Here is a 24140-nt window from a genome sequence, read left to right as displayed (position 1 = left end):
ATAATTCGAATTTAAATTAAGTGAGACAAATTAACCTTCATCTTTTTAAAACAATAACAAAAAGAAAATATGTTGGCTTTTTTCATATCTATTGGAATTTAAAAGAAGAAAAAAACGTGAAAAAGCCAACAGCGCGCAGTGTTCCTAAGTGGTCTCCCTCCCAAGTACTGACTGCGCTCGACGCTGCTTAACTTCGGTGATCCGACGAGAACCGGTGTTTTCAGCGTGATATGGCCGTTGCCGAGAGTGCTAGATAATAATTCGAATTTAAATTAAGTGAGACAAATTGACCTTCATCTTTTTAAAACAATAACAAAAAGAAAATATGTTTGCTTTTTTCATATCTATAGGAATTAAAAAGAGGAAAAAAAAAGTGAAAAAGCCAACGGCACGCAGTGTTCCTAAGTGGTCTCCCTCCCAAGTACTGACTGCGCTCGACGCTGCTTAACTTCGGTTATCGGACGAGAACCGGTGTTTTCAGCGTGATATGGCCGTTGCCGAGAGTGCTATTTAATAATTCGAATTTAATTAACATTCATCTTTATAAATCAATAAGAAAGAGAAGATATGTTTGCTTTTTTCATATCTCATGGAATTTAAAAGAGGAAATAAAAGTGAAAAAGCCAACGGCACGCAAAGTTTCCAAGTACTGACTGCGCTCGACGCTGCTTAACTTCGGTGATCGGACGAGAACCGGTGTTTTCAGCGTGATATGGCCGTTGCCGTGAGTGCTATTTAATAATTCGAATTTAAATTAAGTGAGACAAATTAACCTTCATCTTTTTAAAACAATAACAAAAAGAAAATATGTTGGCTTTTTTCATATCTATTGGAATTTAAAAGAGGAAAAAAAGTGAAAAAGCCAACGGCACGCAGTGTTCCTAACTGGTCTCCCTCCCAAGTACTGACTGCGCTCGACGCTGCTTAACTTCGGTTATCGGACGAGAACCGGTGTTTTCAGCGTGATATGGCCGTTGCCGAGAGTGCTATTTAATAATTCGAATTTAATTAACATTCATCTTTATAAATCAATAAGAAAGAGAAGATATGTTTGCTTTTTTCATATCTCATGGAATTTAAAAGAGGAAATAAAAGTGAAAAAGCCAACGGCACGCAAAGTTTCCAAGTACTGACTGCGCTCGACGCTGCTTAACTTCGGTGATCGGACGAGAACCGGTGTTTTCAGCGTGATATGGCCGTTGCCGAGAGTTTTAGATAATAATTCGAATTTAAATTAAGTGAGACAAATTAACCATCATCTTTTTAAAACAATAACAATAAGAAAATATGTTTGCTTTTTTCATATCTATTGGATTTTAAAAGAGGAAAAAAAAGTGAAAAAGCCAACGGCACGCAGTGTTCCTAAGTGGTCTCTCTCCCAAGTACTGACTGCGCTCGACGCTGCTTAACTTCGGTGATCAGACGAGAACCGGTGTTTTCAGCGTGATATGGCCGTTGCCGAGAGTGCTATTTAATAATTCGAATTTAAATTAAGTGAGACAAATTAACCTTCATCTTTTTAAAACAATAACAAAAAGAAAATATGTTTGCTTTTTTCATATCTATTGGAATTTAAAAGAGGAAAAAAAAGTGAAAAAGCCAACGGCACGCAGTGTTCCTAAGTGGTATCCCTCCCAAGTACTGACTGCGCTCGACGCTGCTTAACTTCCGTGATCCGACGAGAACCGGTGTTTTCAGCGTGATATGGCCGTTGCCGAGAGTGCTGGATAATAATTCGAATTTAAATTAAGTGAGACAAATTGACCTTCATCTTTTTAAAACAATAACAAAAAGAAAATGTGTTTGCTTTTTTCATATCTATAGGAATTTAAAAGAAAAAAAAAAGTGAAAAAGCCAACGGCACGCAGTGTTCCTAAGTGGTCTCCCTCCCAAGTACTGACTGCGCTCGAAGCTCCTTAACTTCGGTGATCGGACGAGAACCGGTGTTTTCAGCGTGATATGGCCGTTGCCGAGAGTGCTATTTAATAATTCGAATTTAAATTAAGTGAGACAAATTAACCATCTTTTTAAAACAATAACAAAAAGAAAATATGTTTGCTTTTTTCATATCTATTGGAATTTAAAAGAGGAAAAAAAAGTGAAAAAGCCAACGGCACGCAGTGTTCCTAAGTGGTCTCCCTCCCAAGTACTGACTGCGCTCGACGCTGCTTAACTTCGGTGATCAGACGAGAACCGGTGTTTTCAGCGTGATATGGCCGTTGCCGAGAGTGCTATTTAATAATTCGAATTTAAATTAAGTGAGACAAATTAACCTTCATCTTTTTAAAACAATAACAAAAAGAAAATATGTTTGCTTTTTTCATATCTATTGGAATTTAAAAGAGGAAAAAAAAGTGAAAAAGCCAACGGCACGCAGTGTTCCTAAGTGGTATCCCTCCCAAGTACTGACTGCGCTCGACGCTGCTTAACTTCCGTGATCCGACGAGAACCGGTGTTTTCAGCGTGATATGGCCGTTGCCGAGAGTGCTGGATAATAATTCGAATTTAAATTAAGTGAGACAAATTGACCTTCATCTTTTTAAAACAATAACAAAAAGAAAATATGTTTGCTTTTTTCATATCTATAGGAATTTAAAAGAAAAAAAAAAGTGAAAAAGCCAACGGCACGCAGTGTTCCTAAGTGGTCTCCCTCCCAAGTACTGACTGCGCTCGAAGCTCCTTAACTTCGGTGATCGGACGAGAACCGGTGTTTTCAGCGTGATATGGCCGTTGCCGAGAGTGCTATTTAATAATTCGAATTTAAATTAAGTGAGACAAATTAACCTTCATCTTTTTAAAACAATAACAAAAAGAAAATATGTTTGCTTTTTTCATATCTATTGGAATTTAAAAGAGGAAAAAAAAGTGAAAAAGCCAACGGCACGCAGTGTTCCTAAGTGGTCTCCCTCCCAAGTACTGACTGCGCTCGACGCTGCTTAACTTCGGTGATCGGACGAGAACCGGTGTTTTCAGCGTGATATGGCCGTTGCCGTGAGTGCTATTTAATAATTCGAATTTAAATTAAGTGAGACAAATTAACCTTCATCTTTTTAAAACAATAACAAAAAGAAAATATGTTGGCTTTTTTCATATCTATTGGAATTTAAAAGAGGAAAAAAAAGTGAAAAAGCCAACGGCACGCAGTGTTCCTAAGTGGTCTCCCTCCCAAGTACTGACTGCGCTCGACGCTGCTTAACTTCGGTTATCGGACGAGAACCGGTGTTTTCAGCGTGATATGGCCGTTGCCGAGAGTGCTATTTAATAATTCGAATTTAATTAACCTTCATCTTTATAAATCAATAAGAAAGAGAAGATATGTTTGCTTTTTTCATATCTCATGGAATTTAAAAGAGGAAATAAAAGTGAAAAAGCCAACGGCACGCAAAGTTTCCAAGTACTGACTGCGCTCGACGCTGCTTAACTTCGGTGATCGGACGAGAACCGGTGTTTTCAGCGTGATATGGCCGTTGCCGAGAGTTTTAGATAATAATTCGAATTTAAATTAAGTGAAACAAATTAACCATCATCTTTTTAAAACAATAACAATAAGAAAATATGTTTGCTTTTTTCATATCTATTGGATTTTAAAAGAGGAAAAAAAAGTGAAAAAGCCAACGGCACGCAGTGTTCCTAAGTGGTCTCTCTCCCAAGTACTGACTGCGCTCGACGCTGCTTAACTTCGGTGATCAGACAGAACCGGTGTTTTCAGCGTGATATGGCCGTTGCCGAGAGTGCTATTTAATAATTCGAATTTAAATTAAGTGAGACAAATTAACCTTCATCTTTTTAAAACAATAACAAAAAGAAAATATGTTTGCTTTTTTCATATCTATTGGAATTTAAAAGAGGAAAAAAAAGTGAAAAAGCCAACGGCACGCAGTGTTCCTAAGTGGTATCCCTCCCAAGTACTGACTGCGCTCGACGCTGCTTAACTTCCGTGATCCGACGAGAACCGGTGTTTTCAGCGTGATATGGCCGTTGCCGAGAGTGCTGGATAATAATTCGAATTTAAATTAAGTGAGACAAATTGACCTTCATCTTTTTAAAACAATAACAAAAAGAAAATATGTTTGCTTTTTTCATATCTATAGGAATTTAAAAGAAAAAAAAAGTGAAAAAGCCAACGGCACGCAGTGTTCCTAAGTGGTCTCCCTCCCAAGTACTGACTGCGCTCGACGCTGCTTAACTTCGGTGATCGGACGAGAACCGGTGTTTTCAGCGTGATATGGCCGTTGCCGAGAGTGCTATTTAATAATTCGAATTTCAATTAAGTGAGACAAATTAACCTTCATCTTTTTAAAACAATAACAAAAAGAAAATATGTTGGCTTTTTTCATATCTATTGGAATTTAAAAGAGGAAAAAAACGTGAAAAAGCCAACAGCGCGCAGTGTTCCTAAGTGGTCTCCCTCCCAAGTACTGACTGCGCTCGACGCTGCTTAACTTCGGTGATCCGACGAGAACCGGCGTTTTCAGCGTGATATGGCCGTTGCCGAGAGTGCTAGATAATAATTCGAATTTAAATTAAGTGAGACAAATTGACCTTCATCTTTTTAAAACAATAACAAAAAGAAAATATGTTTGCGTTTTTCATATCTATAGGAATTTAAAAGAAAAAAAAAAGTGAAAAAGCCAACGGCACGCAGTGTTCCTAACTGGTCTCCCTCCCAAGTACTGACTGCGATCGACGCTGCTTAACTACGGTGATCGGACGAGAACCGGTGTTTTCAGCGTGATATGACCGTTGCCGAGAGTGCTATTTAATAATTCGAATTTAAATTAAGTGAGACGAATTAACCTTCATCTTTTTAAAAAAATAACAAAAAGAAAATATGTTGGCTTTTTTCATATCTATTGGAATTTAAAAGAGGAAAAAAACGTGAAAAAGCCAACAGCGCGCAGTGTTCCTAAGTGGTCTCCCTCCCAAGTACTGACTGCGCTCGACGCTGCTTAACTTCGGTGATCCGACGAGAACCGGTGTTTTCAGCGTGATATGGCCGTTGCCGAGAGTGCTAGATAATAATTCGAATTTAAATTAAGTGAGACAAATTGACCTTCATCTTTTTAAAACAATAACAAAAAGAAAATGTTTGCTTTTTTCATATCTATAGGAATTGAAAAGAGGAAAAAAAAGTGAAAAAGCCAACGGCACGCAGTGTTCCTAAGTGGTCTCCCTCCCAAGTACTGACTGCGCTCGACGCTGCTTAACTTCGGTTATCGGACGAGAACCGGTGTTTTCAGCGTGATATGGCCGTTGCCGAGAGTGCTATTTAATAATTCGAATTTAATTAACCTTCATCTTTATAAATCAATAAGAAAGAGAAGATATGTTTGCTTTTTTCATATCTCATGGAATTTAAAAGAGAAATAAAAGTGAAAATGCCAACGGCACGCAAAGTTTCCAAGTACTGACTGCGCTCGACGCTGCTTAACTTCGGTGATCGGACGAGAACCGGTGTTTTCAGCGTGATATGGCCGTTGCCGAGAGTGCTATTTAATAATTCGAATTTAAATTAAGTGAGACAAATTAACCTTCATCTTTTTAAAACAATAACAAAAAGAAAATATATTTGCTTTTTTCATATCTATTGGAATTTAAAAGAGGAAAAAAAAGTGAAAAAGCCAACGGCACGCAGTGTTCCTAAGTGGTCTCCCTCCCAAGTACTGACTGCGCTCGACGCTGCTTAACTTCGGTGATCGGACGAGTACCGGTGTTTTCAGCGTGATATGGCCGTTGCCGAGAGTGCTATTTAATAATTCGAATTTAAATTAAGTGAGACAAATTAACCTTCATCTTTTTAAAACAATAACAAAAAGAAAATATGTTGGCTTTTTTCATATCTATTGGAATTTAAAAGAGGAAAAAAACGTGAAAAAGCCAACAGCGCGCAGTGTTCCTAAGTGGTCTCCCTCCCAAGTACTGACTGCGCTCGACGCTGCTTAACTTCGGTGATCCGACGAGAACCGGTGTTTTCAGCGTGATATGGCCGTTGCCGAGAGTGCTAGATAATAATTCGAATTTAAATTAAGTGAGACAAAATGACCATCTTTTTAAAACAATAACAAAAAGAAAATATGTTTGCTTTTTTCATATCTATAGGAATTGAAAAGAGGAAAAAAAAGTGAAAAAGCCAACGGCACGCAGTGTTCCTAAGTGGTCTCCCTCCCAAGTACTGACTGCGCTCGACGCTGCTTAACTTCGGTTATCGGACGAGAACCGGTGTTTTCAGCGTGATATGGCCGTTGCCGAGAGTGCTGTTTAATAATTCGAATTTAAATTAAGTGAGACAAATTAACCTTCATCTTTTTAAAACAATAACAAAAAGAAAATATATTTGCTTTTTTCATATCTATTGGAATTTAAAAGAGGAAAAAAAAGTGAAAAAGCCAACGGCACGCAGTGTTCCTAAGTGGTCTCCCTCCCAAGTACTGACTGCGCTCGACGCTGCTTAACTTCGGTTATCGGACGAGAACCGGTGTTTTCAGCGTGATAAGGCCGTTGCCGAGAGTGCTATTTAATAATTCGAATTTAATTAACCTTCATCTTTATAAATCAATAAGAAAGAGAAGATATGTTTGCTTTTTTCATATCTCATGGAATTTAAAAGAGGAAATAAAAGTGAAAAAGCCAACGGCACGCAAAGTTTCCAAGTACTGACTGCGCTCGACGCTGCTTAACTTCGGTGATCGGACGAGAACCGGTGTTTTCAGCGTGATATGGCCGTTGCCGAGAGTGCTATTTAATAATTCGAATTTAAATTAAGTGAGACAAATTAACCTTCATCTTTTTAAAACAATAACAAAAAGAAAATATGTTGGCTTTTTTCATATCTATTGGAATTTAAAAGAGGAAAAAAACGTGAAAAAGCCAACAGCGCGCAGTGTTCCTAAGTGGTCTCCCTTCCAAGTACTGACTGCGCTCGACGCTGCTTAACTTCGGTGATCCGACGAGAACCGGTGATTTCAGCGTGATATGGCCGTTGCCGAGAGTGCTAGATAATAATTCGAATTTAAATTAAGTGAGACAAATTGACCTTCATCTTTTTAAAACAATAACAAAAAGAAAATATGTTTGCTTTTTTCATATCTATAGGAATTGAAAAGAGGAAAAAAAAGTGAAAAAGCCAACGGCACGCAGTGTTCCTAAGTGGTCTCCCTCCCAAGTACTGACTGCGCACGACGCTGCTTAACTTCGGTTATCGGACGAGAACCGGTGTTTTCAGCGTGATATGGCCGTTGCCGAGAGTGCTATTTAATAATTCGAATTTAATTAACCTTCATCTTTATAAATCAATAAGAAAGAGAAGATATGTTTGCTTTTTTCATATCTCATGGAATTTAAAAGAGGAAATAAAAGTGAAAAAGCCAACGGCACGCAAAGTTTCCAAGTACTGACTGCGCTCGACGCTGCTTAACTTCGGTGATCGGACGAGAACCGGTGTTTTCAGCGTGATATGGCCGTTGCCGAGAGTGCTATTTAATAATTCGAATTTAAATTAAGTGAGACAAATTAACCTTCATCTTTTTAAAACAATAACAAAAAGAAAATATGTTTGCTTTTTTCATATCTATTGGAATTTAAAAGAGGAAAAAAAAGTGAAAAAGCCAACGGCACGCAGTGTTCCTAAGTGGTCTCCCTCCCAAGTACTGACTGCGCTCGACGCTGCTTAACTTTGGTGATCGGACGAGAACCGGTGTTTTCAGCGTGATATGGCCGTTGCCGAGAGTGCTATTTAATAATTCGAATTTAAATTAAGTGAGACAAATTAACCTTCATCTTTTTAAAACAATAACAAAAAGAAAATATGTTGGCTTTTTTCATATCTATTGGAATTTAAAAGAGGAAAAAAAAGTGAAAAAGCCAACAGCGCGCAGTGTTCCTAAGTGGTCTCCCTCCCAAGTACTGACTGCGCTCGACGCTGCTTAACTTCGGTGATCCGACGAGAACCGGTGATTTCAGCGTGATATGGCCGTTGCCGAGAGTGCTAGATAATAATTCGAATTTAAATTAAGTGAGACAAATTGACCTTCATCTTTTTAAAACAATAACAAAAAGAAAATATGTTTGCTTTTTTCATATCTATAGGAATTGAAAAGAGGAAAAAAAAGTGAAAAAGCCAACGGCACGCAGTGTTCCTAAGTGGTCTCCCTCCCAAGTACTGACTGCGCACGACGCTGCTTAACTTCGGTTATCGGACGAGAACCGGTGTTTTCAGCGTGATATGGCCGTTGCCGAGAGTGCTATTTAATAATTCGAATTTAATTAACCTTCATCTTTATAAATCAATAAGAAAGAGAAGATATGTATGCTTTTTTCATATCTCATGGAATTTAAAAGAGGAAATAAAAGTGAAAAAGCCAACGGCACGCAAAGTTTCCAAGTACTGACTGCGCTCGACGCTGCTTAACTTCGGTGATCGGACGAGAACCGGTGTTTTCAGCGTGATATGGCCGTTGCCGAGAGTGCTATTTAATAATTCGAATTTAAATTAAGTGAGACAAATTAACCTTCATCTTTTTAAAACAATAACAAAAAGAAAATATGTTTGCTTTTTTCATATCTATTGGAATTTAAAAGAGGAAAAAAAAGTGAAAAAGCCAACGGCACGCAGTGTTCCTAAGTGGTCTCCCTCCCAAGTACTGACTGCGCTCGACGCTGCTTAACTTTGGTGATCGGACGAGAACCGGTGTTTTCAGCGTGATATGGCCGTTGCCGAGAGTGCTATTTAATAATTCGAATTTAAATTAAGTGAGACAAATTAACCTTCATCTTTTTAAAACAATAACAAAAAGAAAATATGTTTGCTTTTTTCATATCTATTGGAATTTAAAAGAGGAAAAAAAAGTGAAAAAACAAACGGCACGCAGTGTTCCTAAGTGGTCTCCCTCCCAAGTACTGACTGCGCTCGACGCTGCTTAACTTCGGTGATCCGACGAGAACCGGTGTTTTCAGCGTGATATGGCCGTTGCCAAGAGTGCTAGATAATAATTCGAATTTAAATTAAGTGAGACAAATTGACCATCTTTCTAAAACAATAACAAAAAGAAAATATGTTTGCTTTTTTCATATCTATTGGATTTTAAATGAGGAAAAAAAAGTGAAAAAGCCAACGGCACGCAGTGTTCCTAAGTGGTCTCCCTCCCAAGTACTGACTGCGCTCGACGCTGCTTAACTTTGGTGATCGGACGAGAACCGGTGTTTTCAGCGTGATATGGCCGTTGCCGAGAGTGCTATTTAATAATTCGAATTTAAATTAAGTGAGACAAATTAACCATCTTTTTAAAACAATAACAAAAAGAAAATGTTTGCTTTTTTCATATCTATAGGAATTTAAAAGAAAAAAAAAAGTGAAAAAGCCAACGGCACGCAGTGTTCCTAACTGGTCTCCCTCCCAAGTACTGACTGCGATCGACGCTGCTTAACTTCGGTGATCGGACGAGAACCGGTGTTTTCAGCGTGATATGACCGTTGCCGAGAGTGCTATTTAATAATTCGAATTTAAATTAAGTGAGACAAATTAACCTTCATCTTTTTAAAACAATAACAAAAAGAAAATATGTTGGCTTTTTTCATATCTATTGAAATTTAAAAGAGGAAAAAAACGTGAAAAAGCCAACAGCGCGCAGTGTTCCTAAGTGGTCTCCCTCCCAAGTACTGACTGCGCTCGACGCTGCTTAACTTCGGTGATCCGACGAGAACCGGTGTTTTCAGCGTGATATGGCCGTTGCCGAGAGTGCTAGATAATAATTCGAATTTAAATTAAGTGAGACAAATTGACCTTCATCTTTTTAAAACAATAACAAAAAGAAAATATGTTTGCTTTTTTCATATCTATAGGAATTGAAAAGAGGAAAAAAAAGTGAAAAAGCCAACGGCACGCAGTGTTCCTAAGTGGTCTCCCTCCCAAGTACTGACTGCGCTCGACGCTGCTTAACTTCGGTGATCGGACGAGAACCGGTGTTTTCAGCGTGATATGGCCGTTGCCGAGAGTGCTATTTAATAATTCGAATTTAAATTAAGTGAGACAAATTAACCTTCATCTTTTTAAAACAATAACAAAAAGAAAATATATTTGCTTTTTTCATATCTATTGGAATTTAAAAGAGGAAAAAAAGTGAAAAAGCCAACGGCACGCAGTGTTCCAAAGTGGTCTCCCTCCCAAGTACTGACTGCGCTCGACGCTGCTTAACTTTGGTGATCGGACGAGAACCGGTGTTTTCAGCGTGATATGGCCGTTGCCGAGAGTGCTATTTAATAATTCGAATTTAAATTAAGTGAGACAAATTAACCTTCATCTTTTTAAAACAATAACAAAAAGAAAATATGTTTGCTTTTTTCATATCTATTGGAATTTAAAAGAGGAAAAAAAAGTGAAAAAGCCAACGGCACGCGGTGTTCCTAAGTGGTCTCCCTCCCAAGTACTGACTGCGCTCGACGCTCTTAACTTCGGTGATCCGACGAGAACCGGTGTTTTCAGCGTGATATGGCCGTTGCCAAGAGTGCTATTTAATAATTCGAATTTAAATTAAGTGAGACAAATTAACCTTCATCTTTTTAAAACAATAACAAAAAGAAAATATGTTTGCTTTTTTCATATCTATTGGAATTTAAAAGAGGAAAAAAAAGTGAAAAAGCCAACGGCACGCAGTGTTCCTAAGTGGTCTCCCTCCCAAGTACTGACTGCGCTCGACGCTGCTTAACTTTGGTGATCGGACGAGAACCGGTGTTTTCAGCGTGATATGGCCGTTGCCGAGAGTGCTATTTAATAATTCGAATTTAAATTAAGTGAGACAAATTAACCTTCATCTTTTTAAAACAATAACAAAAAGAAAATATGTTTGCTTTTTTCATATCTATTGGAATTTAAAAGAGGAAAAAAAAGTGAAAAAGCCAACGGCACGCAGTGTTCCTAAGTGGTCTCCCTCCCAAGTACTGACTGCGCTCGACGCTGCTTAACTTCGGTGATACGACGAGAACCGGTGTTTTCAGCGTGATATGGCCGTTGCCAAGAGTGCTAGATAATAATTCGAATTTAAATTAAGTGAGACAAATTGACCTTCATCTTTCTAAAACAATAACAAAAAGAAAATATGTTTGCTTTTTTCATATCTATTGGATTTTAAATGAGGAAAAAAAGTGAAAAAGCCAACGGCACGCAGTGTTCCTAAGTGGTCTCCCTCCCAAGTACTGACTGCGCTCGACGCTGCTTAACATTGGTGATCGGACGAGAACCGGTGTTTTCAGCGTGATATGGCCGTTGCCGAGAGTGCTATTTAATAATTCGAATTTAAATTAAGTGAGACAAATTAACCTTCATCTTTTTAAAACAATAACAAAAAGAAAATGTTTGCTTTTTTCATATCTATTGGAATTTAAAAGAGGAAAAAAAAGTGAAAAAGCCAACGGCACGCAGTGTTCCTAAGTGGTCTCCCTCCCAAGTACTGACTGCGCTCGACGCTGCTTAACTTCGGTGATCCGACGAGAACCGGTGTTTTCAGCGTGATATGGCCGTTGCCAAGAGTGCTAGATAATAATTCGAATTCAAATTAAGTGAGACAAATTGACCTTCATCTTTTTAAAACAATAACAAAAAGAAAATATGTTTGCTTTTTTCATATCTATAGGAATTTAAAAGAGGAAAAAAAAGTGAAAAAGCCAACGGCACGCAGTGTTCCTAAGTGGTCTCCCTCCCAAGTACTGACTGCGCTCGACGCTGCTTAACTTCGGTTAACGGACGAGAACCGGTGTTTTCAGCGTGATATGGCCGTTGCCGAGAGTGCTATTTAATAATTCGAATTTAATTAACCTTCATCTTTATAAATCAATAAGAAAGAGAAGATATGTTTGCTTTTTTCATATCTCATGGAATTTAAAAGAGGAAATAAAAGTGAAAAAGCCAACGGCACGCAAAGTTTCCAAGTACTGACTGCGCTCGACGCTGCTTAACTTCGGTGATCGGACGAGAACCGGTGTTTTCAGCGTGATATGGCCGTTGCCGAGAGTGCTATTTAATAATTCGAATTTAAATTAAGTGAGACAAATTAACCTTCATCTTTTTAAAACAATAACAAAAAGAAAATATATTTGCTTTTTTCATATCTATTGGAATTTAAAAGAGGAAAAAAAGTGAAAAAGCCAACGGCACGCAGTGTTCCAAAGTGGTCTCCCTCCCAAGTACTGACTGCGCTCGACGCTGCTTAACTTTGGTGATCGGACGAGAACCGGTGTTTTCAGCGTGATATGGCCGTTGCCGAGAGTGCTATTTAATAATTCGAATTTAAATTAAGTGAGACAAATTAACCTTCATCTTTTTAAAACAATAACAAAAAGAAAATATGTTTGCTTTTTTCATATCTATTGGAATTTAAAAGAGGAAAAAAAAGTGAAAAAGCCAACGGCACGCAGTGTTCCTAAGTGGTCTCCCTCCCAAGTACTGACTGCGCTCGACGCTCTTAACTTCGGTGATCCGACGAGAACCGGTGTTTTCAGCGTGATATGGCCGTTGCCAAGAGTGCTATTTAATAATTCGAATTTAAATTAAGTGAGACAAATTAACCTTCATCTTTTTAAAACAATAACAAAAAGAAAATATGTTTGCTTTTTTCATATCTATTGGAATTTAAAAGAGGAAAAAAAAGTGAAAAAGCCAACGGCACGCAGTGTTCCTAAGTGGTCTCCCTCCCAAGTACTGACTGCGCTCGACGCTGCTTAACTTTGGTGATCGGACGAGAACCGGTGTTTTCAGCGTGATATGGCCGTTGCCGAGAGTGCTATTTAATAATTCGAATTTAAATTAAGTGAGACAAATTAACCTTCATCTTTTTAAAACAATAACAAAAAGAAAATATGTTTGCTTTTTTCATATCTATTGGAATTTAAAAGAGGAAAAAAAAGTGAAAAAGCCAACGGCACGCAGTGTTCCTAAGTGGTCTCCCTCCCAAGTACTGACTGCGCTCGACGCTGCTTAACTTCGGTGATACGACGAGAACCGGTGTTTTCAGCGTGATATGGCCGTTGCCAAGAGTGCTAGATAATAATTCGAATTTAAATTAAGTGAGACAAATTGACCTTCATCTTTCTAAAACAATAACAAAAAGAAAATATGTTTGCTTTTTTCATATCTATTGGATTTTAAATGAGGAAAAAAAGTGAAAAAGCCAACGGCACGCAGTGTTCCTAAGTGGTCTCCCTCCCAAGTACTGACTGCGCTCGACGCTGCTTAACATTGGTGATCGGACGAGAACCGGTGTTTTCAGCGTGATATGGCCGTTGCCGAGAGTGCTATTTAATAATTCGAATTTAAATTAAGTGAGACAAATTAACCTTCATCTTTTTAAAACAATAACAAAAAGAAAATGTTTGCTTTTTTCATATCTATTGGAATTTAAAAGAGGAAAAAAAAGTGAAAAAGCCAACGGCACGCAGTGTTCCTAAGTGGTCTCCCTCCCAAGTACTGACTGCGCTCGACGCTGCTTAACTTCGGTGATCCGACGAGAACCGGTGTTTTCAGCGTGATATGGCCGTTGCCAAGAGTGCTAGATAATAATTCGAATTCAAATTAAGTGAGACAAATTGACCTTCATCTTTTTAAAACAATAACAAAAAGAAAATATGTTTGCTTTTTTCATATCTATAGGAATTTAAAAGAGGAAAAAAAAGTGAAAAAGCCAACGGCACGCAGTGTTCCTAAGTGGTCTCCCTCCCAAGTACTGACTGCGCTCGACGCTGCTTAACTTCGGTTAACGGACGAGAACCGGTGTTTTCAGCGTGATATGGCCGTTGCCGAGAGTGCTATTTAATAATTCGAATTTAATTAACCTTCATCTTTATAAATCAATAAGAAAGAGAAGATATGTTTGCTTTTTTCATATCTCATGGAATTTAAAAGAGGAAATAAAAGTGAAAAAGCCAACGGCACGCAAAGTTTCCAAGTACTGACTGCGCTCGACGCTGCTTAACTTCGGTGATCGGACGAGAACCGGTGTTTTCAGCGTGATATGGCCGTTGCCGAGAGTGCTATTTAATAATTCGAATTTAAATTAAGTGAGACAAATTAACCTTCATCTTTTTAAAACAATAACAAAAAGAAAATATGTTTGCTTTTTTCATATCTATTGGAATTTAAATGAGGAAAAAAAAGTGAAAAAGCCAACGGCACGCAGTATTCCTAAGTGGTCTCCCTCCCAAGTACTGACTGCGCTCGACGCTGCTTAACTTTGGTGATCGGACGAGAACCGGTGCTTTCAGCGTGATATGGCCGTTGCCGAGAGTGCAATTTTATAATTCGAATTTAAATTAAGTGAGACAAATTAACCTTCATCTTTTTAAAACAATAACAAATAGAAAATATGTTTGCTTTTTTCATATCTATTGGAATTTAAAAGAGGAAAAAAAAGTGAAAAAGCCAACGGCAGGCAGTGTTCCTAAGTGGTCTCCCTCCCAAGTACTGACTGCGCTCGACGCTGCTTAACTTCGGTGATCCGACGAGAACCGGTGTTTTCAGCGTGATATGGCCGTTGCCAAGAGTGCTAGATAATAATTCGAATTTAAATTAAGTGAGACAAATTGACCTTCATCTTTCTAAAACAATAACAAAAAGAAAATATGTTTGCTTTTTTCATATCTATCGGATTTTAAATGAGGAAAAAAAAGTGAAAAAGCCAACGGCACGCAGTGTTCCTAAGTGGTCTCCCTCCCAAGTACTGACTGCGCTCGACGCTGCTTAACTTTGGTGATCGGACGAGAACCGGTGTTTTCAGCGTGATATGGCCGTTGCCGAGAGTGCTATTTAATAATTCGAATTTAAATTAAGTGAGACAAATTAACCTTCATCTTTTTAAAACAATAACAAAAAGAAAATGTTTGCTTTTTTCATATCTATTGGAATTTAAAAGAGGAAAAAAAAGTGAAAAAGCCAACGGCACGCAGTGTTCCTAAGTGGTCTCCCTCCCAAGTACTGACTGCGCTCGACGCTGCTTAACTTCGGTGATCCGACGAGAACCGGTGTTTTCAGCGTGATATGGCCGTTGCCAAGAGTGCTAGATAATAATTCGAATTCAAATTAAGTGAGACAAATTGACCATCTTTTTAAAACAATAACAAAAAGAAAATATGTTTGCTTTTTTCATATCTATAGGAATTTAAAAGAGGAAAAAAAAGTGAAAAAGCCAACGGCACGCAGTGTTCCTAAGTGGTCTCCCTCCCAAGTACTGACTGCGCTCGACGCTGCTTAACTTCGGTTATCGGACGAGAACCGGTGTTTTCAGCGTGATATGGCCGTTGCCGAGAGTGCTATTTAATAATTCGAATTTAATTAACCTTCATCTTTATAAATCAATAAGAAAGAGAAGATATGTTTGCTTTTTTCATATCTCATGGAATTTAAAAGAGGAAATAAAAGTGAAAAAGCCAACGGCACGCAAAGTTTCCAAGTACTGACTGCGCTCGACGCTGCTTAACTTCGGTGATCGGACGAGAACCGGTGTTTTCAGCGTGATATGGCCGTTGCCGAGAGTGCTATTTAATAATTCGAATTTAAATTAAGTGAGACAAATTAACCTTCATCTTTTTAAAACAATAACAAAAAGAAAATATGTTTGCTTTTTTCATATCTATTGGAATTTAAATGAGGAAAAAAAAGTGAAAAAGCCAACGGCACGCAGTATTCCTAAGTGGTCTCCCTCCCAAGTACTGACTGCGCTCGACGCTGCTTAACTTTGGTGATCGGACGAGAACCGGTGTTTTCAGCGTGATATGGCCGTTGCCGAGAGTGCAATTTTATAATTCGAATTTAAATTAAGTGAGACAAATTAACCATCTTTTTAAAACAATAACAAATAGAAAATATGTTTGCTTTTTTCATATCTATTGGAATTTAAAAGAGGAAAAAAAAGTGAAAAAGCCAACGGCAGGCAGTGTTCCTAAGTGGTCTCCCTCCCAAGTACTGACTGCGCTCGACGCTGCTTAACTTCGGTGATCCGACGAGAACCGGTGTTTTCAGCGTGATATGGCCGTTGCCAAGAGTGCTAGATAATAATTCGAATTTAAATTAAGTGAGACAAATTGACCTTCATCTTTCTAAAACAATAACAAAAAGAAAATATGTTTGCTTTTTTCATATCTATCGGATTTTAAATGAGGAAAAAAAAGTGAAAAAGCCAACGGCACGCAGTGTTCCTAAGTGGTCTCCCTCCCAAGTACTGACTACGCTCGACGCTGCTTAACTTTGGTGATCGGACGAGAACCGGTGCTTTCAGCGTGATATGGCCGTTGCCGAGAGTGCAATTTTATAATTCGAATTTAAATTAAGTGAGACAAATTAACCTTCATCTTTTTAAAACAATAACAAATAGAAAATATGTTTGCTTTTTTCATATCTATTGGAATTTAAAAGAGGAAAAAAAAGTGAAAAAGCCAACGGCAGGCAGTGTTCCTAAGTGGTCTCCCTCCCAAGTACTGACTGCGCTCGACGCTGCTTAACTTCGGTGATCCGACGAGAACCGGTGTTTTCAGCGTGATATGGCCGTTGCCAAGAGTGCTAGATAATAATTCGAATTTAAATTAAGTGAGACAAATTGACCTTCATCTTTCTAAAACAATAACAAAAAGAAAATATGTTTGCTTTTTTCATATCTATCGGATTTTAAATGAGGAAAAAAAAGTGAAAAAGCCAACGGCACGCAGTGTTCCTAAGTGGTCTCCCTCCCAAGTACTGACTGCGCTCGACGCTGCTTAACTTTGGTGATCGGACGAGAACCGGTGTTTTCAGCGTGATATGGCCGTTGCCGAGAGTGCTATTTAATAATTCGAATTTAAATTAAGTGAGACAAATTAACCTTCATCTTTTTAAAACAATAACAAAAAGAAAATGTTTGCTTTTTTCATATCTATTGGAATTTAAAAGAGGAAAAAAAAGTGAAAAAGCCAACGGCACGCAGTGTTCCTAAGTGGTCTCCCTCCCAAGTACTGACTGCGCTCGACGCTGCTTAACTTCGGTGATCCGACGAGAACCGGTGTTTTCAGCGTGATATGGCCGTTGCCAAGAGTGCTAGATAATAATTCGAATTCAAATTAAGTGAGACAAATTGACCATCTTTTTAAAACAATAACAAAAAGAAAATATGTTTGCTTTTTTCATATCTATAGGAATTTAAAAGAGGAAAAAAAAGTGAAAAAGCCAACGGCACGCAGTGTTCCTAAGTGGTCTCCCTCCCAAGTACTGACTGCGCTCGACGCTGCTTAACTTCGGTTATCGGACGAGAACCGGTGTTTTCAGCGTGATATGGCCGTTGCCGAGAGTGCTATTTAATAATTCGAATTTAATTAACCTTCATCTTTATAAATCAATAAGAAAGAGAAGATATGTTTGCTTTTTTCATATCTCATGGAATTTAAAAGAGGAAATAAAAGTGAAAAAGCCAACGGCACGCAAAGTTTCCAAGTACTGACTGCGCTCGACGCTGCTTAACTTCGGTGATCGGACGAGAACCGGTGTTTTCAGCGTGATATGGCCGTTGCCGAGAGTGCTATTTAATAATTCGAATTTAAATTAAGTGAGACAAATTAACCTTCATCTTTTTAAAACAATAACAAAAAGAAAATATGTTTGCTTTTTTCATATCTATTGGAATTTAAATGAGGAAAAAAAAGTGAAAAAGCCAACGGCACGCAGTATTCCTAAGTGGTCTCCCTCCCAAGTACTGACTGCGCTCGACGCTGCTTAACTTTGGTGATCGGACGAGAACCGGTGTTTTCAGCGTGATATGGCCGTTGCCGAGAGTGCAATTTTATAATTCGAATTTAAATTAAGTGAGACAAATTAACCTTCATCTTTTTAAAACAATAACAAATAGAAAATATGTTTGCTTTTTTCATATCTATTGGAATTTAAAAGAGGAAAAAAAAGTGAAAAAGCCAACGGCAGGCAGTGTTCCTAAGTGGTCTCCCTCCCAAGTACTGACTGCGCTCGACGCTGCTTAACTTCGGTGATCCGACGAGAACCGGTGTTTTCAGCGTGATATGGCCGTTGCCAAGAGTGCTAGATAATAATTCGAATTTAAATTAAGTGAGACAAATTGACCTTCATCTTTCTAAAACAATAACAAAAAGAAAATATGTTTGCTTTTTTCATATCTATCGGATTTTAAATGAGGAAAAAAAAGTGAAAAAGCCAACGGCACGCAGTGTTCCTAAGTGGTCTCCCTCCCAAGTACTGACTACGCTCGACGCTGCTTAACTTTGGTGATCGGACGAGAACCGGTGCTTTCAGCGTGATATGGCCGTTGCCGAGAGTGCAATTTTATAATTCGAATTTAAATTAAGTGAGACAAATTAACCTTCATCTTTTTAAAACAATAACAAATAGAAAATATGTTTGCTTTTTTCATATCTATTGGAATTTAAAAGAGGAAAAAAAAGTGAAAAAGCCAACGGCAGGCAGTGTTCCTAAGTGGTCTCCCTCCCAAGTACTGACTGCGCTCGACGCTGCTTAACTTCGGTGATCCGACGAGAACCGGTGTTTTCAGCGTGATATGGCCGTTGCCAAGAGTGCTAGATAATAATTCGAATTTAAATTAAGTGAGACAAATTGACCTTCATCTTTCTAAAACAATAACAAAAAGAAAATATGTTTGCTTTTTTCATATCTATCGGATTTTAAATGAGGAAAAAAAAGTGAAAAAGCCAACGGCACGCAGTGTTCCTAAGTGGTCTCCCTCCCAAGTACTGACTGCGCTCGACGCTGCTTAACTTTGGTGATCGGACGAGAACCGGTGTTTTCAGCGTGATATGGCCGTTGCCGAGAGTGCTATTTAATAATTCGAATTTAAATTAAGTGAGACAAATTAACCTTCATCTTTTTAAAACAATAACAAAAAGAAAATGTTTGCTTTTTTCATATCTATTGGAATTTAAAAGAGGAAAAAAAAGTGAAAAAGCCAACGGCACGCAGTGTTCCTAAGTGGTCTCCCTCCCAAGTACTGACTGCGCTCGACGCTGCTTAACTTCGGTGATCCGACGAGAACCGGTGTTTTCAGCGTGATATGGCCGTTGCCGAGAGTGCTAGATAATAATTCGAATTCAAATTAAGTGAGACAAATTGACCATCTTTTTAAAACAATAACAAAAAGAAAATATGTTTGCTTTTTTCATATCTATAGGAATTTAAAAGAGGAAAAAAAAGTGAAAAAGCCAACGGCACGCAGTGTTCCTAAGTGGTCTCCCTCCCAAGTACTGACTGCGCTCGACGCTGCTTAACTTCGGTTATCGGACGAGAACCGGTGTTTTCAGCGTGATATGGCCGTTGCCGAGAGTGCTATTTAATAATTCGAATTTAATTAACCTTCATCTTTATAAATCAATAAGAAAGAGAAGATATGTTTGCTTTTTTCATATCTCATGGAATTTAAAAGAGGAAATAAAAGTGAAAAAGCCAACGGCACGCAAAGTTTCCAAGTACTGACTGCGCTCGACGCTGCTTAACTTCGGTGATCGGACGAGAACCGGTGTTTTCAGCGTGATATGGCCGTTGCCGAGAGTGCTATTTAATAATTCGAATTTAAATTAAGTGAGACAAATTAACCTTCATCTTTTTAAAACAATAACAAAAAGAAAATATGTTTGCTTTTTTCATATCTATTGGAATTTAAATGAGGAAAAAAAAGTGAAAAAGCCAACGGCACGCAGTATTCCTAAGTGGTCTCCCTCCCAAGTACTGACTGCGCTCGACGCTGCTTAACTTTGGTGATCGGACGAGAACCGGTGTTTTCAGCGTGATATGGCCGTTGCCGAGAGTGCAATTTTATAATTCGAATTTAAATTAAGTGAGACAAATTAACCTTCATCTTTTTAAAACAATAACAAATAGAAAATATGTTTGCTTTTTTCATATCTATTGGAATTTAAAAGAGGAAAAAAAAGTGAAAAAGCCAACGGCAGGCAGTGTTCCTAAGTGGTCTCCCTCCCAAGTACTGACTGCGCTCGACGCTGCTTAACTTCGGTGATCCGACGAGAACCGGTGTTTTCAGCGTGATATGGCCGTTGCCAAGAGTGCTAGATAATAATTCGAATTTAAATTAAGTGAGACAAATTGACCTTCATCTTTCTAAAACAATAACAAAAAGAAAATATGTTTGCTTTTTTCATATCTATCGGATTTTAAATGAGGAAAAAAAAGTGAAAAAGCCAACGGCACGCAGTGTTCCTAAGTGGTCTCCCTCCCAAGTACTGACTGCGCTCGACGCTGCTTAACTTTGGTGATCCGACGAGAACCGGTGTTTTCAGCGTGATATGGCCGTTGCCAAGAGTGCTAGATAATAATTCGAATTCAAATTAAGTGAGACAAATTGACCATCTTTTTAAAACAATAACAAAAAGAAAATATGTTTGCTTTTTTCATATCTATAGGAATTTAAAAGAGGAAAAAAAAGTGAAAAAGCCAACGGCACGCAGTGTTCCTAAGTGGTCTCCCTCCCAAGTACTGACTGCGCTCGACGCTGCTTAACTTCGGTTATCGGACGAGAACCGGTGTTTTCAGCGTGATATGGCCGTTGCCGAGAGTGCTATTTAATAATTCGAATTTAATTAACCTTCATCTTTATAAATCAATAAGAAAGAGAAGATATGTTTGCTTTTTTCATATCTCATGGAATTTAAAAGAGGAAATAAAAGTGAAAAAGCCAACGGCACGCAAAGTTTCCAAGTACTGACTGCGCTCGACGCTGCTTAACTTCGGTGATCGGACGAGAACCGGTGTTTTCAGCGTGATATGGCCGTTGCCGAGAGTGCTATTTAATAATTCGAATTTAAATTAAGTGAGACAAATTAACCTTCATCTTTTTAAAACAATAACAAAAAGAAAATATGTTTGCTTTTTTCATATCTATTGGAATTTAAATGAGGAAAAAAAAGTGAAAAAGCCAACGGCACGCAGTATTCCTAAGTGGTCTCCCTCCCAAGTACTGACTGCGCTCGACGCTGCTTAACTTTGGTGATCGGACGAGAACCGGTGTTTTCAGCGTGATATGGCCGTTGCCGAGAGTGCAATTTTATAATTCGAATTTAAATTAAGTGAGACAAATTAACCTTCATCTTTTTAAAACAATAACAAATAGAAAATATGTTTGCTTTTTTCATATCTATTGGAATTTAAAAGAGGAAAAAAAAGTGAAAAAGCCAACGGCAGGCAGTGTTCCTAAGTGGTCTCCCTCCCAAGTACTGACTGCGCTCGACGCTGCTTAACTTCGGTGATCCGACGAGAACCGGTGTTTTCAGCGTGATATGGCCGTTGCCAAGAGTGCTAGATAATAATTCGAATTTAAATTAAGTGAGACAAATTGACCTTCATCTTTCTAAAACAATAACAAAAAGAAAATATGTTTGCTTTTTTCATATCTATCGGATTTTAAATGAGGAAAAAAAAGTGAAAAAGCCAACGGCACGCAGTGTTCCTAAGTGGTCTCCCTCCCAAGTACTGACTGCGCTCGACGCTGCTTAACTTTGGTGATCGGACGAGAACCGGTGTTTTCAGCGTGATATGGCCGTTGCCGAGAGTGCTATTTAATAATTCGAATTTAAATTAAGTGAGACAAATTAACCTTCATCTTTTTAAAACAATAACAAAAAGAAAATGTTTGCTTTTTTCATATCTATTGGAATTTAAAAGAGGAAAAAAAAGTGAAAAAGCCAACGGCACGCAGTGTTCCTAAGTGGTCTCCCTCCCAAGTACTGACTGCGCTCGACGCTGCTTAACTTCGGTGATCCGACGAGAACCGGTGTTTTCAGCGTGATATGGCCGTTGCCAAGAGTGCTAGATAATAATTCGAATTCAAATTAAGTGAGACAAATTGACCTTCATCTTTTTAAAACAATAACAAAAAGAAAATATGTTTGCTTTTTTCATATCTATAGGAATTTAAAAGAGGAAAAAAAAGTGAAAAAGCCAACGGCACGCAGTGTTCCTAAGTGGTCTCCCTCCCAAGTACTGACTGCGCTCGACGCTGCTTAACTTCGGTTATCGGACGAGAACCGGTGTTTTCAGCGTGATATGGCCGTTGCCGAGAGTGCTATTTAATAATTCGAATTTAATTAACCTTCATCTTTATAAATCAATAAGAAAGAGAAGATATGTTTGCTTTTTTCATATCTCATGGAATTTAAAAGAGGAAATAAAAGTGAAAAAGCCAACGGCACGCAAAGTTTCCAAGTACTGACTGCGCTCGACGCTGCTTAACTTCGGTGATCGGACGAGAACCGGTGTTTTCAGCGTGATATGGCCGTTGCCGAGAGTGCTATTTAATAATTCGAATTTAAATTAAGTGAGACAAATTAACCTTCATCTTTTTAAAACAATAACAAAAAGAAAATATGTTTGCTTTTTTCATATCTATTGGAATTTAAATGAGGAAAAAAAGTGAAAAAGCCAACGGCACGCAGTATTCCTAAGTGGTCTCCCTCCCAAGTACTGACTGCGCTCGACGCTGCTTAACTTTGGTGATCGGACGAGAACCGGTGTTTTCAGCGTGATATGGCCGTTGCCGAGAGTGCAATTTTATAATTCGAATTTAAATTAAGTGAGACAAATTAACCTTCATCTTTTTAAAACAATAACAAATAGAAAATATGTTTGCTTTTTTCATATCTATTGGAATTTAAAAGAGGAAAAAAAAGTGAAAAAGCCAACGGCAGGCAGTGTTCCTAAGTGGTCTCCCTCCCAAGTACTGACTGCGCTCGACGCTGCTTAACTTCGGTGATCCGACGAGAACCGGTGTTTTCAGCGTGATATGGCCGTTGCCAAGAGTGCTAGATAATAATTCGAATTTAAATTAAGTGAGACAAATTGACCTTCATCTTTCTAAAACAATAACAAAAAGAAAATATGTTTGCTTTTTTCATATCTATCGGATTTTAAATGAGGAAAAAAAAGTGAAAAAGCCAACGGCACGCAGTGTTCCTAAGTGGTCTCCCTCCCAAGTACTGACTGCGCTCGACGCTGCTTAACTTTGGTGATCGGACGAGAACCGGTGTTTTCAGCGTGATATGGCCGTTGCCGAGAGTGCTATTTAATAATTCGAATTTAAATTAAGTGAGACAAATTAACCTTCATCTTTTTAAAACAATAACAAAAAGAAAATGTTTGCTTTTTTCATATCTATTGGAATTTAAAAGAGGAAAAAAAAGTGAAAAAGCCAACGGCACGCAGTGTTCCTAAGTGGTCTCCCTCCCAAGTACTGACTGCGCTCGACGCTGCTTAACTTCGGTGATCCGACGAGAACCGGTGTTTTCAGCGTGATATGGCCGTTGCCAAGAGTGCTAGATAATAATTCGAATTCAAATTAAGTGAGACAAATTGACCATCTTTTTAAAACAATAACAAAAAGAAAATATGTTTGCTTTTTTCATATCTATAGGAATTTAAAAGAGGAAAAAAAAGTGAAAAAGCCAACGGCACGCAGTGTTCCTAAGTGGTCTCCCTCCCAAGTACTGACTGCGCTCGACGCTGCTTAACTTCGGTTATCGGACGAGAACCGGTGTTTTCAGCGTGATATGGCCGTTGCCGAGAGTGCTATTTAATAATTCGAATTTAATTAACCTTCATCTTTATAAATCAATAAGAAAGAGAAGATATGTTTGCTTTTTTCATATCTCATGGAATTTAAAAGAGGAAATAAAAGTGAAAAAGCCAACGGCACGCAAAGTTTCCAAGTACTGACTGCGCTCGACGCTGCTTAACTTCGGTGATCGGACGAGAACCGGTGTTTTCAGCGTGATATGGCCGTTGCCGAGAGTGCTATTTAATAATTCGAATTTAAATTAAGTGAGACAAATTAACCTTCATCTTTTTAAAACAATAACAAAAAGAAAATATGTTTGCTTTTTTCATATCTATTGGAATTTAAATGAGGAAAAAAAAGTGAAAAAGCCAACGGCACGCAGTATTCCTAAGTGGTCTCCCTCCCAAGTACTGACTGCGCTCGACGCTGCTTAACTTTGGTGATCGGACGAGAACCGGTGTTTTCAGCGTGATATGGCCGTTGCCGAGAGTGCAATTTTATAATTCGAATTTAAATTAAGTGAGACAAATTAACCTTCATCTTTTTAAAACAATAACAAATAGAAAATATGTTTGCTTTTTTCATATCTAT

General features: G+C 38.3%; 43 non-coding genes and 53 pseudogenes across 43 annotated transcripts; all 96 read right to left on the bottom strand.

The window, feature by feature from the left end:
* Nucleotides 1-123: 123 nt before the first annotated feature.
* LOC149600588 (5S ribosomal RNA) lies at nucleotides 124-242 on the bottom strand (annotated as a pseudogene).
* A 138-nt stretch (nucleotides 243-380) lies between these two features.
* LOC149600587 (5S ribosomal RNA) lies at nucleotides 381-499 on the bottom strand. The gene has a single exon (XR_016378540.1). It is a non-coding gene; the product is annotated as a 5S ribosomal RNA (ribosomal RNA).
* A 122-nt stretch (nucleotides 500-621) lies between these two features.
* On the bottom strand, nucleotides 622-724 carry LOC149600586 (5S ribosomal RNA; annotated as a pseudogene).
* Nucleotides 725-860: 136 nt separating this feature from the next.
* On the bottom strand, nucleotides 861-979 carry LOC149600585 (5S ribosomal RNA; annotated as a pseudogene).
* A 122-nt stretch (nucleotides 980-1101) lies between these two features.
* On the bottom strand, nucleotides 1102-1204 carry LOC149600584 (5S ribosomal RNA; annotated as a pseudogene).
* A 137-nt stretch (nucleotides 1205-1341) lies between these two features.
* Nucleotides 1342-1460, bottom strand: LOC149600583 (5S ribosomal RNA; annotated as a pseudogene).
* A 137-nt stretch (nucleotides 1461-1597) lies between these two features.
* LOC149600582 (5S ribosomal RNA) lies at nucleotides 1598-1716 on the bottom strand (annotated as a pseudogene).
* Nucleotides 1717-1852: 136 nt separating this feature from the next.
* On the bottom strand, nucleotides 1853-1971 carry LOC149600581 (5S ribosomal RNA; annotated as a pseudogene).
* Nucleotides 1972-2105: 134 nt separating this feature from the next.
* On the bottom strand, nucleotides 2106-2224 carry LOC149600580 (5S ribosomal RNA). The gene has a single exon (XR_016379103.1). It is a non-coding gene; the product is annotated as a 5S ribosomal RNA (ribosomal RNA).
* Nucleotides 2225-2361: 137 nt separating this feature from the next.
* On the bottom strand, nucleotides 2362-2480 carry LOC149600579 (5S ribosomal RNA; annotated as a pseudogene).
* A 136-nt stretch (nucleotides 2481-2616) lies between these two features.
* On the bottom strand, nucleotides 2617-2735 carry LOC149600578 (5S ribosomal RNA; annotated as a pseudogene).
* A 137-nt stretch (nucleotides 2736-2872) lies between these two features.
* LOC149600577 (5S ribosomal RNA) lies at nucleotides 2873-2991 on the bottom strand. Its single transcript, XR_016378957.1, has one exon. It is a non-coding gene; the product is annotated as a 5S ribosomal RNA (ribosomal RNA).
* Nucleotides 2992-3128: 137 nt separating this feature from the next.
* Nucleotides 3129-3247, bottom strand: LOC149600576 (5S ribosomal RNA). The gene has a single exon (XR_016378539.1). It is a non-coding gene; the product is annotated as a 5S ribosomal RNA (ribosomal RNA).
* A 122-nt stretch (nucleotides 3248-3369) lies between these two features.
* LOC149600575 (5S ribosomal RNA) lies at nucleotides 3370-3472 on the bottom strand (annotated as a pseudogene).
* A 137-nt stretch (nucleotides 3473-3609) lies between these two features.
* LOC149600574 (5S ribosomal RNA) lies at nucleotides 3610-3727 on the bottom strand (annotated as a pseudogene).
* A 137-nt stretch (nucleotides 3728-3864) lies between these two features.
* Nucleotides 3865-3983, bottom strand: LOC149600573 (5S ribosomal RNA; annotated as a pseudogene).
* A 135-nt stretch (nucleotides 3984-4118) lies between these two features.
* LOC149600572 (5S ribosomal RNA) lies at nucleotides 4119-4237 on the bottom strand. The gene has a single exon (XR_016378956.1). It is a non-coding gene; the product is annotated as a 5S ribosomal RNA (ribosomal RNA).
* A 137-nt stretch (nucleotides 4238-4374) lies between these two features.
* LOC149600571 (5S ribosomal RNA) lies at nucleotides 4375-4493 on the bottom strand (annotated as a pseudogene).
* A 136-nt stretch (nucleotides 4494-4629) lies between these two features.
* LOC149600570 (5S ribosomal RNA) lies at nucleotides 4630-4748 on the bottom strand (annotated as a pseudogene).
* Nucleotides 4749-4885: 137 nt separating this feature from the next.
* Nucleotides 4886-5004, bottom strand: LOC149600569 (5S ribosomal RNA; annotated as a pseudogene).
* A 135-nt stretch (nucleotides 5005-5139) lies between these two features.
* LOC149600568 (5S ribosomal RNA) lies at nucleotides 5140-5258 on the bottom strand. Its single transcript, XR_016378537.1, has one exon. It is a non-coding gene; the product is annotated as a 5S ribosomal RNA (ribosomal RNA).
* A 121-nt stretch (nucleotides 5259-5379) lies between these two features.
* LOC149600567 (5S ribosomal RNA) lies at nucleotides 5380-5482 on the bottom strand (annotated as a pseudogene).
* A 137-nt stretch (nucleotides 5483-5619) lies between these two features.
* LOC149600566 (5S ribosomal RNA) lies at nucleotides 5620-5738 on the bottom strand. The gene has a single exon (XR_016377919.1). It is a non-coding gene; the product is annotated as a 5S ribosomal RNA (ribosomal RNA).
* Nucleotides 5739-5875: 137 nt separating this feature from the next.
* LOC149600565 (5S ribosomal RNA) lies at nucleotides 5876-5994 on the bottom strand (annotated as a pseudogene).
* Nucleotides 5995-6128: 134 nt separating this feature from the next.
* On the bottom strand, nucleotides 6129-6247 carry LOC149600564 (5S ribosomal RNA). The gene has a single exon (XR_016378536.1). It is a non-coding gene; the product is annotated as a 5S ribosomal RNA (ribosomal RNA).
* Nucleotides 6248-6384: 137 nt separating this feature from the next.
* Nucleotides 6385-6503, bottom strand: LOC149600563 (5S ribosomal RNA; annotated as a pseudogene).
* Nucleotides 6504-6625: 122 nt separating this feature from the next.
* Nucleotides 6626-6728, bottom strand: LOC149600562 (5S ribosomal RNA; annotated as a pseudogene).
* A 137-nt stretch (nucleotides 6729-6865) lies between these two features.
* LOC149600561 (5S ribosomal RNA) lies at nucleotides 6866-6984 on the bottom strand (annotated as a pseudogene).
* A 137-nt stretch (nucleotides 6985-7121) lies between these two features.
* Nucleotides 7122-7240, bottom strand: LOC149600560 (5S ribosomal RNA; annotated as a pseudogene).
* Nucleotides 7241-7362: 122 nt separating this feature from the next.
* LOC149600559 (5S ribosomal RNA) lies at nucleotides 7363-7465 on the bottom strand (annotated as a pseudogene).
* A 137-nt stretch (nucleotides 7466-7602) lies between these two features.
* Nucleotides 7603-7721, bottom strand: LOC149600558 (5S ribosomal RNA). Its single transcript, XR_016378345.1, has one exon. It is a non-coding gene; the product is annotated as a 5S ribosomal RNA (ribosomal RNA).
* Nucleotides 7722-7858: 137 nt separating this feature from the next.
* Nucleotides 7859-7977, bottom strand: LOC149600557 (5S ribosomal RNA; annotated as a pseudogene).
* A 137-nt stretch (nucleotides 7978-8114) lies between these two features.
* On the bottom strand, nucleotides 8115-8233 carry LOC149600556 (5S ribosomal RNA; annotated as a pseudogene).
* A 122-nt stretch (nucleotides 8234-8355) lies between these two features.
* On the bottom strand, nucleotides 8356-8458 carry LOC149600555 (5S ribosomal RNA; annotated as a pseudogene).
* Nucleotides 8459-8595: 137 nt separating this feature from the next.
* On the bottom strand, nucleotides 8596-8714 carry LOC149600554 (5S ribosomal RNA). Its single transcript, XR_016378344.1, has one exon. It is a non-coding gene; the product is annotated as a 5S ribosomal RNA (ribosomal RNA).
* A 137-nt stretch (nucleotides 8715-8851) lies between these two features.
* Nucleotides 8852-8970, bottom strand: LOC149600553 (5S ribosomal RNA; annotated as a pseudogene).
* Nucleotides 8971-9104: 134 nt separating this feature from the next.
* LOC149600552 (5S ribosomal RNA) lies at nucleotides 9105-9223 on the bottom strand. The gene has a single exon (XR_016378343.1). It is a non-coding gene; the product is annotated as a 5S ribosomal RNA (ribosomal RNA).
* A 131-nt stretch (nucleotides 9224-9354) lies between these two features.
* LOC149600551 (5S ribosomal RNA) lies at nucleotides 9355-9473 on the bottom strand (annotated as a pseudogene).
* A 137-nt stretch (nucleotides 9474-9610) lies between these two features.
* Nucleotides 9611-9729, bottom strand: LOC149600550 (5S ribosomal RNA; annotated as a pseudogene).
* A 137-nt stretch (nucleotides 9730-9866) lies between these two features.
* On the bottom strand, nucleotides 9867-9985 carry LOC149600549 (5S ribosomal RNA). Its single transcript, XR_016378954.1, has one exon. It is a non-coding gene; the product is annotated as a 5S ribosomal RNA (ribosomal RNA).
* A 136-nt stretch (nucleotides 9986-10121) lies between these two features.
* Nucleotides 10122-10240, bottom strand: LOC149600548 (5S ribosomal RNA). The gene has a single exon (XR_016378410.1). It is a non-coding gene; the product is annotated as a 5S ribosomal RNA (ribosomal RNA).
* Nucleotides 10241-10377: 137 nt separating this feature from the next.
* LOC149600547 (5S ribosomal RNA) lies at nucleotides 10378-10495 on the bottom strand (annotated as a pseudogene).
* A 137-nt stretch (nucleotides 10496-10632) lies between these two features.
* Nucleotides 10633-10751, bottom strand: LOC149600546 (5S ribosomal RNA). The gene has a single exon (XR_016378342.1). It is a non-coding gene; the product is annotated as a 5S ribosomal RNA (ribosomal RNA).
* A 137-nt stretch (nucleotides 10752-10888) lies between these two features.
* LOC149600545 (5S ribosomal RNA) lies at nucleotides 10889-11007 on the bottom strand (annotated as a pseudogene).
* Nucleotides 11008-11143: 136 nt separating this feature from the next.
* Nucleotides 11144-11262, bottom strand: LOC149600544 (5S ribosomal RNA; annotated as a pseudogene).
* A 135-nt stretch (nucleotides 11263-11397) lies between these two features.
* On the bottom strand, nucleotides 11398-11516 carry LOC149600543 (5S ribosomal RNA). The gene has a single exon (XR_016378168.1). It is a non-coding gene; the product is annotated as a 5S ribosomal RNA (ribosomal RNA).
* A 137-nt stretch (nucleotides 11517-11653) lies between these two features.
* LOC149600542 (5S ribosomal RNA) lies at nucleotides 11654-11772 on the bottom strand (annotated as a pseudogene).
* A 122-nt stretch (nucleotides 11773-11894) lies between these two features.
* LOC149600541 (5S ribosomal RNA) lies at nucleotides 11895-11997 on the bottom strand (annotated as a pseudogene).
* A 136-nt stretch (nucleotides 11998-12133) lies between these two features.
* On the bottom strand, nucleotides 12134-12252 carry LOC149600540 (5S ribosomal RNA). Its single transcript, XR_016378409.1, has one exon. It is a non-coding gene; the product is annotated as a 5S ribosomal RNA (ribosomal RNA).
* Nucleotides 12253-12389: 137 nt separating this feature from the next.
* LOC149600539 (5S ribosomal RNA) lies at nucleotides 12390-12507 on the bottom strand (annotated as a pseudogene).
* A 137-nt stretch (nucleotides 12508-12644) lies between these two features.
* On the bottom strand, nucleotides 12645-12763 carry LOC149600538 (5S ribosomal RNA). The gene has a single exon (XR_016378341.1). It is a non-coding gene; the product is annotated as a 5S ribosomal RNA (ribosomal RNA).
* Nucleotides 12764-12900: 137 nt separating this feature from the next.
* LOC149600537 (5S ribosomal RNA) lies at nucleotides 12901-13019 on the bottom strand (annotated as a pseudogene).
* A 136-nt stretch (nucleotides 13020-13155) lies between these two features.
* Nucleotides 13156-13274, bottom strand: LOC149600536 (5S ribosomal RNA; annotated as a pseudogene).
* Nucleotides 13275-13409: 135 nt separating this feature from the next.
* On the bottom strand, nucleotides 13410-13528 carry LOC149600535 (5S ribosomal RNA). The gene has a single exon (XR_016378167.1). It is a non-coding gene; the product is annotated as a 5S ribosomal RNA (ribosomal RNA).
* Nucleotides 13529-13665: 137 nt separating this feature from the next.
* On the bottom strand, nucleotides 13666-13784 carry LOC149600534 (5S ribosomal RNA; annotated as a pseudogene).
* A 122-nt stretch (nucleotides 13785-13906) lies between these two features.
* Nucleotides 13907-14009, bottom strand: LOC149600533 (5S ribosomal RNA; annotated as a pseudogene).
* Nucleotides 14010-14146: 137 nt separating this feature from the next.
* Nucleotides 14147-14265, bottom strand: LOC149600532 (5S ribosomal RNA). The gene has a single exon (XR_016378458.1). It is a non-coding gene; the product is annotated as a 5S ribosomal RNA (ribosomal RNA).
* A 137-nt stretch (nucleotides 14266-14402) lies between these two features.
* LOC149600531 (5S ribosomal RNA) lies at nucleotides 14403-14521 on the bottom strand (annotated as a pseudogene).
* A 137-nt stretch (nucleotides 14522-14658) lies between these two features.
* LOC149600530 (5S ribosomal RNA) lies at nucleotides 14659-14777 on the bottom strand. Its single transcript, XR_016378340.1, has one exon. It is a non-coding gene; the product is annotated as a 5S ribosomal RNA (ribosomal RNA).
* A 135-nt stretch (nucleotides 14778-14912) lies between these two features.
* On the bottom strand, nucleotides 14913-15031 carry LOC149600529 (5S ribosomal RNA). The gene has a single exon (XR_016378166.1). It is a non-coding gene; the product is annotated as a 5S ribosomal RNA (ribosomal RNA).
* Nucleotides 15032-15165: 134 nt separating this feature from the next.
* Nucleotides 15166-15284, bottom strand: LOC149600528 (5S ribosomal RNA). The gene has a single exon (XR_016378535.1). It is a non-coding gene; the product is annotated as a 5S ribosomal RNA (ribosomal RNA).
* A 122-nt stretch (nucleotides 15285-15406) lies between these two features.
* Nucleotides 15407-15509, bottom strand: LOC149600527 (5S ribosomal RNA; annotated as a pseudogene).
* A 137-nt stretch (nucleotides 15510-15646) lies between these two features.
* Nucleotides 15647-15765, bottom strand: LOC149600526 (5S ribosomal RNA). The gene has a single exon (XR_016378284.1). It is a non-coding gene; the product is annotated as a 5S ribosomal RNA (ribosomal RNA).
* A 134-nt stretch (nucleotides 15766-15899) lies between these two features.
* On the bottom strand, nucleotides 15900-16018 carry LOC149600525 (5S ribosomal RNA; annotated as a pseudogene).
* Nucleotides 16019-16155: 137 nt separating this feature from the next.
* On the bottom strand, nucleotides 16156-16274 carry LOC149600524 (5S ribosomal RNA). Its single transcript, XR_016378270.1, has one exon. It is a non-coding gene; the product is annotated as a 5S ribosomal RNA (ribosomal RNA).
* A 137-nt stretch (nucleotides 16275-16411) lies between these two features.
* Nucleotides 16412-16530, bottom strand: LOC149600523 (5S ribosomal RNA; annotated as a pseudogene).
* Nucleotides 16531-16667: 137 nt separating this feature from the next.
* LOC149600522 (5S ribosomal RNA) lies at nucleotides 16668-16786 on the bottom strand. Its single transcript, XR_016378339.1, has one exon. It is a non-coding gene; the product is annotated as a 5S ribosomal RNA (ribosomal RNA).
* Nucleotides 16787-16921: 135 nt separating this feature from the next.
* On the bottom strand, nucleotides 16922-17040 carry LOC149600521 (5S ribosomal RNA). The gene has a single exon (XR_016378165.1). It is a non-coding gene; the product is annotated as a 5S ribosomal RNA (ribosomal RNA).
* Nucleotides 17041-17174: 134 nt separating this feature from the next.
* Nucleotides 17175-17293, bottom strand: LOC149600520 (5S ribosomal RNA). Its single transcript, XR_016378534.1, has one exon. It is a non-coding gene; the product is annotated as a 5S ribosomal RNA (ribosomal RNA).
* A 122-nt stretch (nucleotides 17294-17415) lies between these two features.
* Nucleotides 17416-17518, bottom strand: LOC149600519 (5S ribosomal RNA; annotated as a pseudogene).
* Nucleotides 17519-17655: 137 nt separating this feature from the next.
* Nucleotides 17656-17774, bottom strand: LOC149600518 (5S ribosomal RNA). Its single transcript, XR_016378282.1, has one exon. It is a non-coding gene; the product is annotated as a 5S ribosomal RNA (ribosomal RNA).
* Nucleotides 17775-17911: 137 nt separating this feature from the next.
* LOC149600517 (5S ribosomal RNA) lies at nucleotides 17912-18030 on the bottom strand (annotated as a pseudogene).
* A 137-nt stretch (nucleotides 18031-18167) lies between these two features.
* On the bottom strand, nucleotides 18168-18286 carry LOC149600516 (5S ribosomal RNA). The gene has a single exon (XR_016378269.1). It is a non-coding gene; the product is annotated as a 5S ribosomal RNA (ribosomal RNA).
* A 137-nt stretch (nucleotides 18287-18423) lies between these two features.
* On the bottom strand, nucleotides 18424-18542 carry LOC149600515 (5S ribosomal RNA; annotated as a pseudogene).
* A 137-nt stretch (nucleotides 18543-18679) lies between these two features.
* LOC149600514 (5S ribosomal RNA) lies at nucleotides 18680-18798 on the bottom strand. The gene has a single exon (XR_016378337.1). It is a non-coding gene; the product is annotated as a 5S ribosomal RNA (ribosomal RNA).
* Nucleotides 18799-18933: 135 nt separating this feature from the next.
* LOC149600513 (5S ribosomal RNA) lies at nucleotides 18934-19052 on the bottom strand. The gene has a single exon (XR_016378164.1). It is a non-coding gene; the product is annotated as a 5S ribosomal RNA (ribosomal RNA).
* A 134-nt stretch (nucleotides 19053-19186) lies between these two features.
* Nucleotides 19187-19305, bottom strand: LOC149600512 (5S ribosomal RNA). Its single transcript, XR_016378533.1, has one exon. It is a non-coding gene; the product is annotated as a 5S ribosomal RNA (ribosomal RNA).
* Nucleotides 19306-19427: 122 nt separating this feature from the next.
* On the bottom strand, nucleotides 19428-19530 carry LOC149600511 (5S ribosomal RNA; annotated as a pseudogene).
* Nucleotides 19531-19667: 137 nt separating this feature from the next.
* On the bottom strand, nucleotides 19668-19786 carry LOC149600510 (5S ribosomal RNA). Its single transcript, XR_016378281.1, has one exon. It is a non-coding gene; the product is annotated as a 5S ribosomal RNA (ribosomal RNA).
* Nucleotides 19787-19923: 137 nt separating this feature from the next.
* On the bottom strand, nucleotides 19924-20042 carry LOC149600509 (5S ribosomal RNA; annotated as a pseudogene).
* Nucleotides 20043-20179: 137 nt separating this feature from the next.
* On the bottom strand, nucleotides 20180-20298 carry LOC149600508 (5S ribosomal RNA; annotated as a pseudogene).
* A 134-nt stretch (nucleotides 20299-20432) lies between these two features.
* Nucleotides 20433-20551, bottom strand: LOC149600507 (5S ribosomal RNA). Its single transcript, XR_016378532.1, has one exon. It is a non-coding gene; the product is annotated as a 5S ribosomal RNA (ribosomal RNA).
* A 122-nt stretch (nucleotides 20552-20673) lies between these two features.
* LOC149600506 (5S ribosomal RNA) lies at nucleotides 20674-20776 on the bottom strand (annotated as a pseudogene).
* A 137-nt stretch (nucleotides 20777-20913) lies between these two features.
* Nucleotides 20914-21032, bottom strand: LOC149600505 (5S ribosomal RNA). Its single transcript, XR_016378280.1, has one exon. It is a non-coding gene; the product is annotated as a 5S ribosomal RNA (ribosomal RNA).
* Nucleotides 21033-21169: 137 nt separating this feature from the next.
* Nucleotides 21170-21288, bottom strand: LOC149600504 (5S ribosomal RNA; annotated as a pseudogene).
* A 137-nt stretch (nucleotides 21289-21425) lies between these two features.
* Nucleotides 21426-21544, bottom strand: LOC149600503 (5S ribosomal RNA). Its single transcript, XR_016378336.1, has one exon. It is a non-coding gene; the product is annotated as a 5S ribosomal RNA (ribosomal RNA).
* Nucleotides 21545-21679: 135 nt separating this feature from the next.
* Nucleotides 21680-21798, bottom strand: LOC149600502 (5S ribosomal RNA). The gene has a single exon (XR_016378163.1). It is a non-coding gene; the product is annotated as a 5S ribosomal RNA (ribosomal RNA).
* A 137-nt stretch (nucleotides 21799-21935) lies between these two features.
* Nucleotides 21936-22054, bottom strand: LOC149600501 (5S ribosomal RNA). Its single transcript, XR_016378531.1, has one exon. It is a non-coding gene; the product is annotated as a 5S ribosomal RNA (ribosomal RNA).
* A 122-nt stretch (nucleotides 22055-22176) lies between these two features.
* On the bottom strand, nucleotides 22177-22279 carry LOC149600500 (5S ribosomal RNA; annotated as a pseudogene).
* Nucleotides 22280-22415: 136 nt separating this feature from the next.
* On the bottom strand, nucleotides 22416-22534 carry LOC149600499 (5S ribosomal RNA). Its single transcript, XR_016378279.1, has one exon. It is a non-coding gene; the product is annotated as a 5S ribosomal RNA (ribosomal RNA).
* A 137-nt stretch (nucleotides 22535-22671) lies between these two features.
* On the bottom strand, nucleotides 22672-22790 carry LOC149600498 (5S ribosomal RNA; annotated as a pseudogene).
* A 137-nt stretch (nucleotides 22791-22927) lies between these two features.
* On the bottom strand, nucleotides 22928-23046 carry LOC149600497 (5S ribosomal RNA). Its single transcript, XR_016378335.1, has one exon. It is a non-coding gene; the product is annotated as a 5S ribosomal RNA (ribosomal RNA).
* A 135-nt stretch (nucleotides 23047-23181) lies between these two features.
* Nucleotides 23182-23300, bottom strand: LOC149600496 (5S ribosomal RNA). Its single transcript, XR_016378162.1, has one exon. It is a non-coding gene; the product is annotated as a 5S ribosomal RNA (ribosomal RNA).
* Nucleotides 23301-23434: 134 nt separating this feature from the next.
* On the bottom strand, nucleotides 23435-23553 carry LOC149600495 (5S ribosomal RNA). Its single transcript, XR_016378530.1, has one exon. It is a non-coding gene; the product is annotated as a 5S ribosomal RNA (ribosomal RNA).
* Nucleotides 23554-23675: 122 nt separating this feature from the next.
* LOC149600494 (5S ribosomal RNA) lies at nucleotides 23676-23778 on the bottom strand (annotated as a pseudogene).
* Nucleotides 23779-23915: 137 nt separating this feature from the next.
* LOC149600493 (5S ribosomal RNA) lies at nucleotides 23916-24034 on the bottom strand. The gene has a single exon (XR_016378278.1). It is a non-coding gene; the product is annotated as a 5S ribosomal RNA (ribosomal RNA).
* Between the last annotated feature and the right edge of the window lie 106 nt (nucleotides 24035-24140).

Source organism: Phalangium opilio, unplaced genomic scaffold (genome assembly GCF_054372755.1).
Source record: "Phalangium opilio isolate 3A_F unplaced genomic scaffold, DU_Popi_V2 ptg000360l_1, whole genome shotgun sequence".
Classification (NCBI taxonomy): domain Eukaryota; kingdom Metazoa; phylum Arthropoda; class Arachnida; order Opiliones; family Phalangiidae; genus Phalangium; species Phalangium opilio.
The sequence above is the reverse complement of the archived record's forward strand: the minus strand, read 5'-3'. Positions and strand labels throughout refer to the sequence as shown.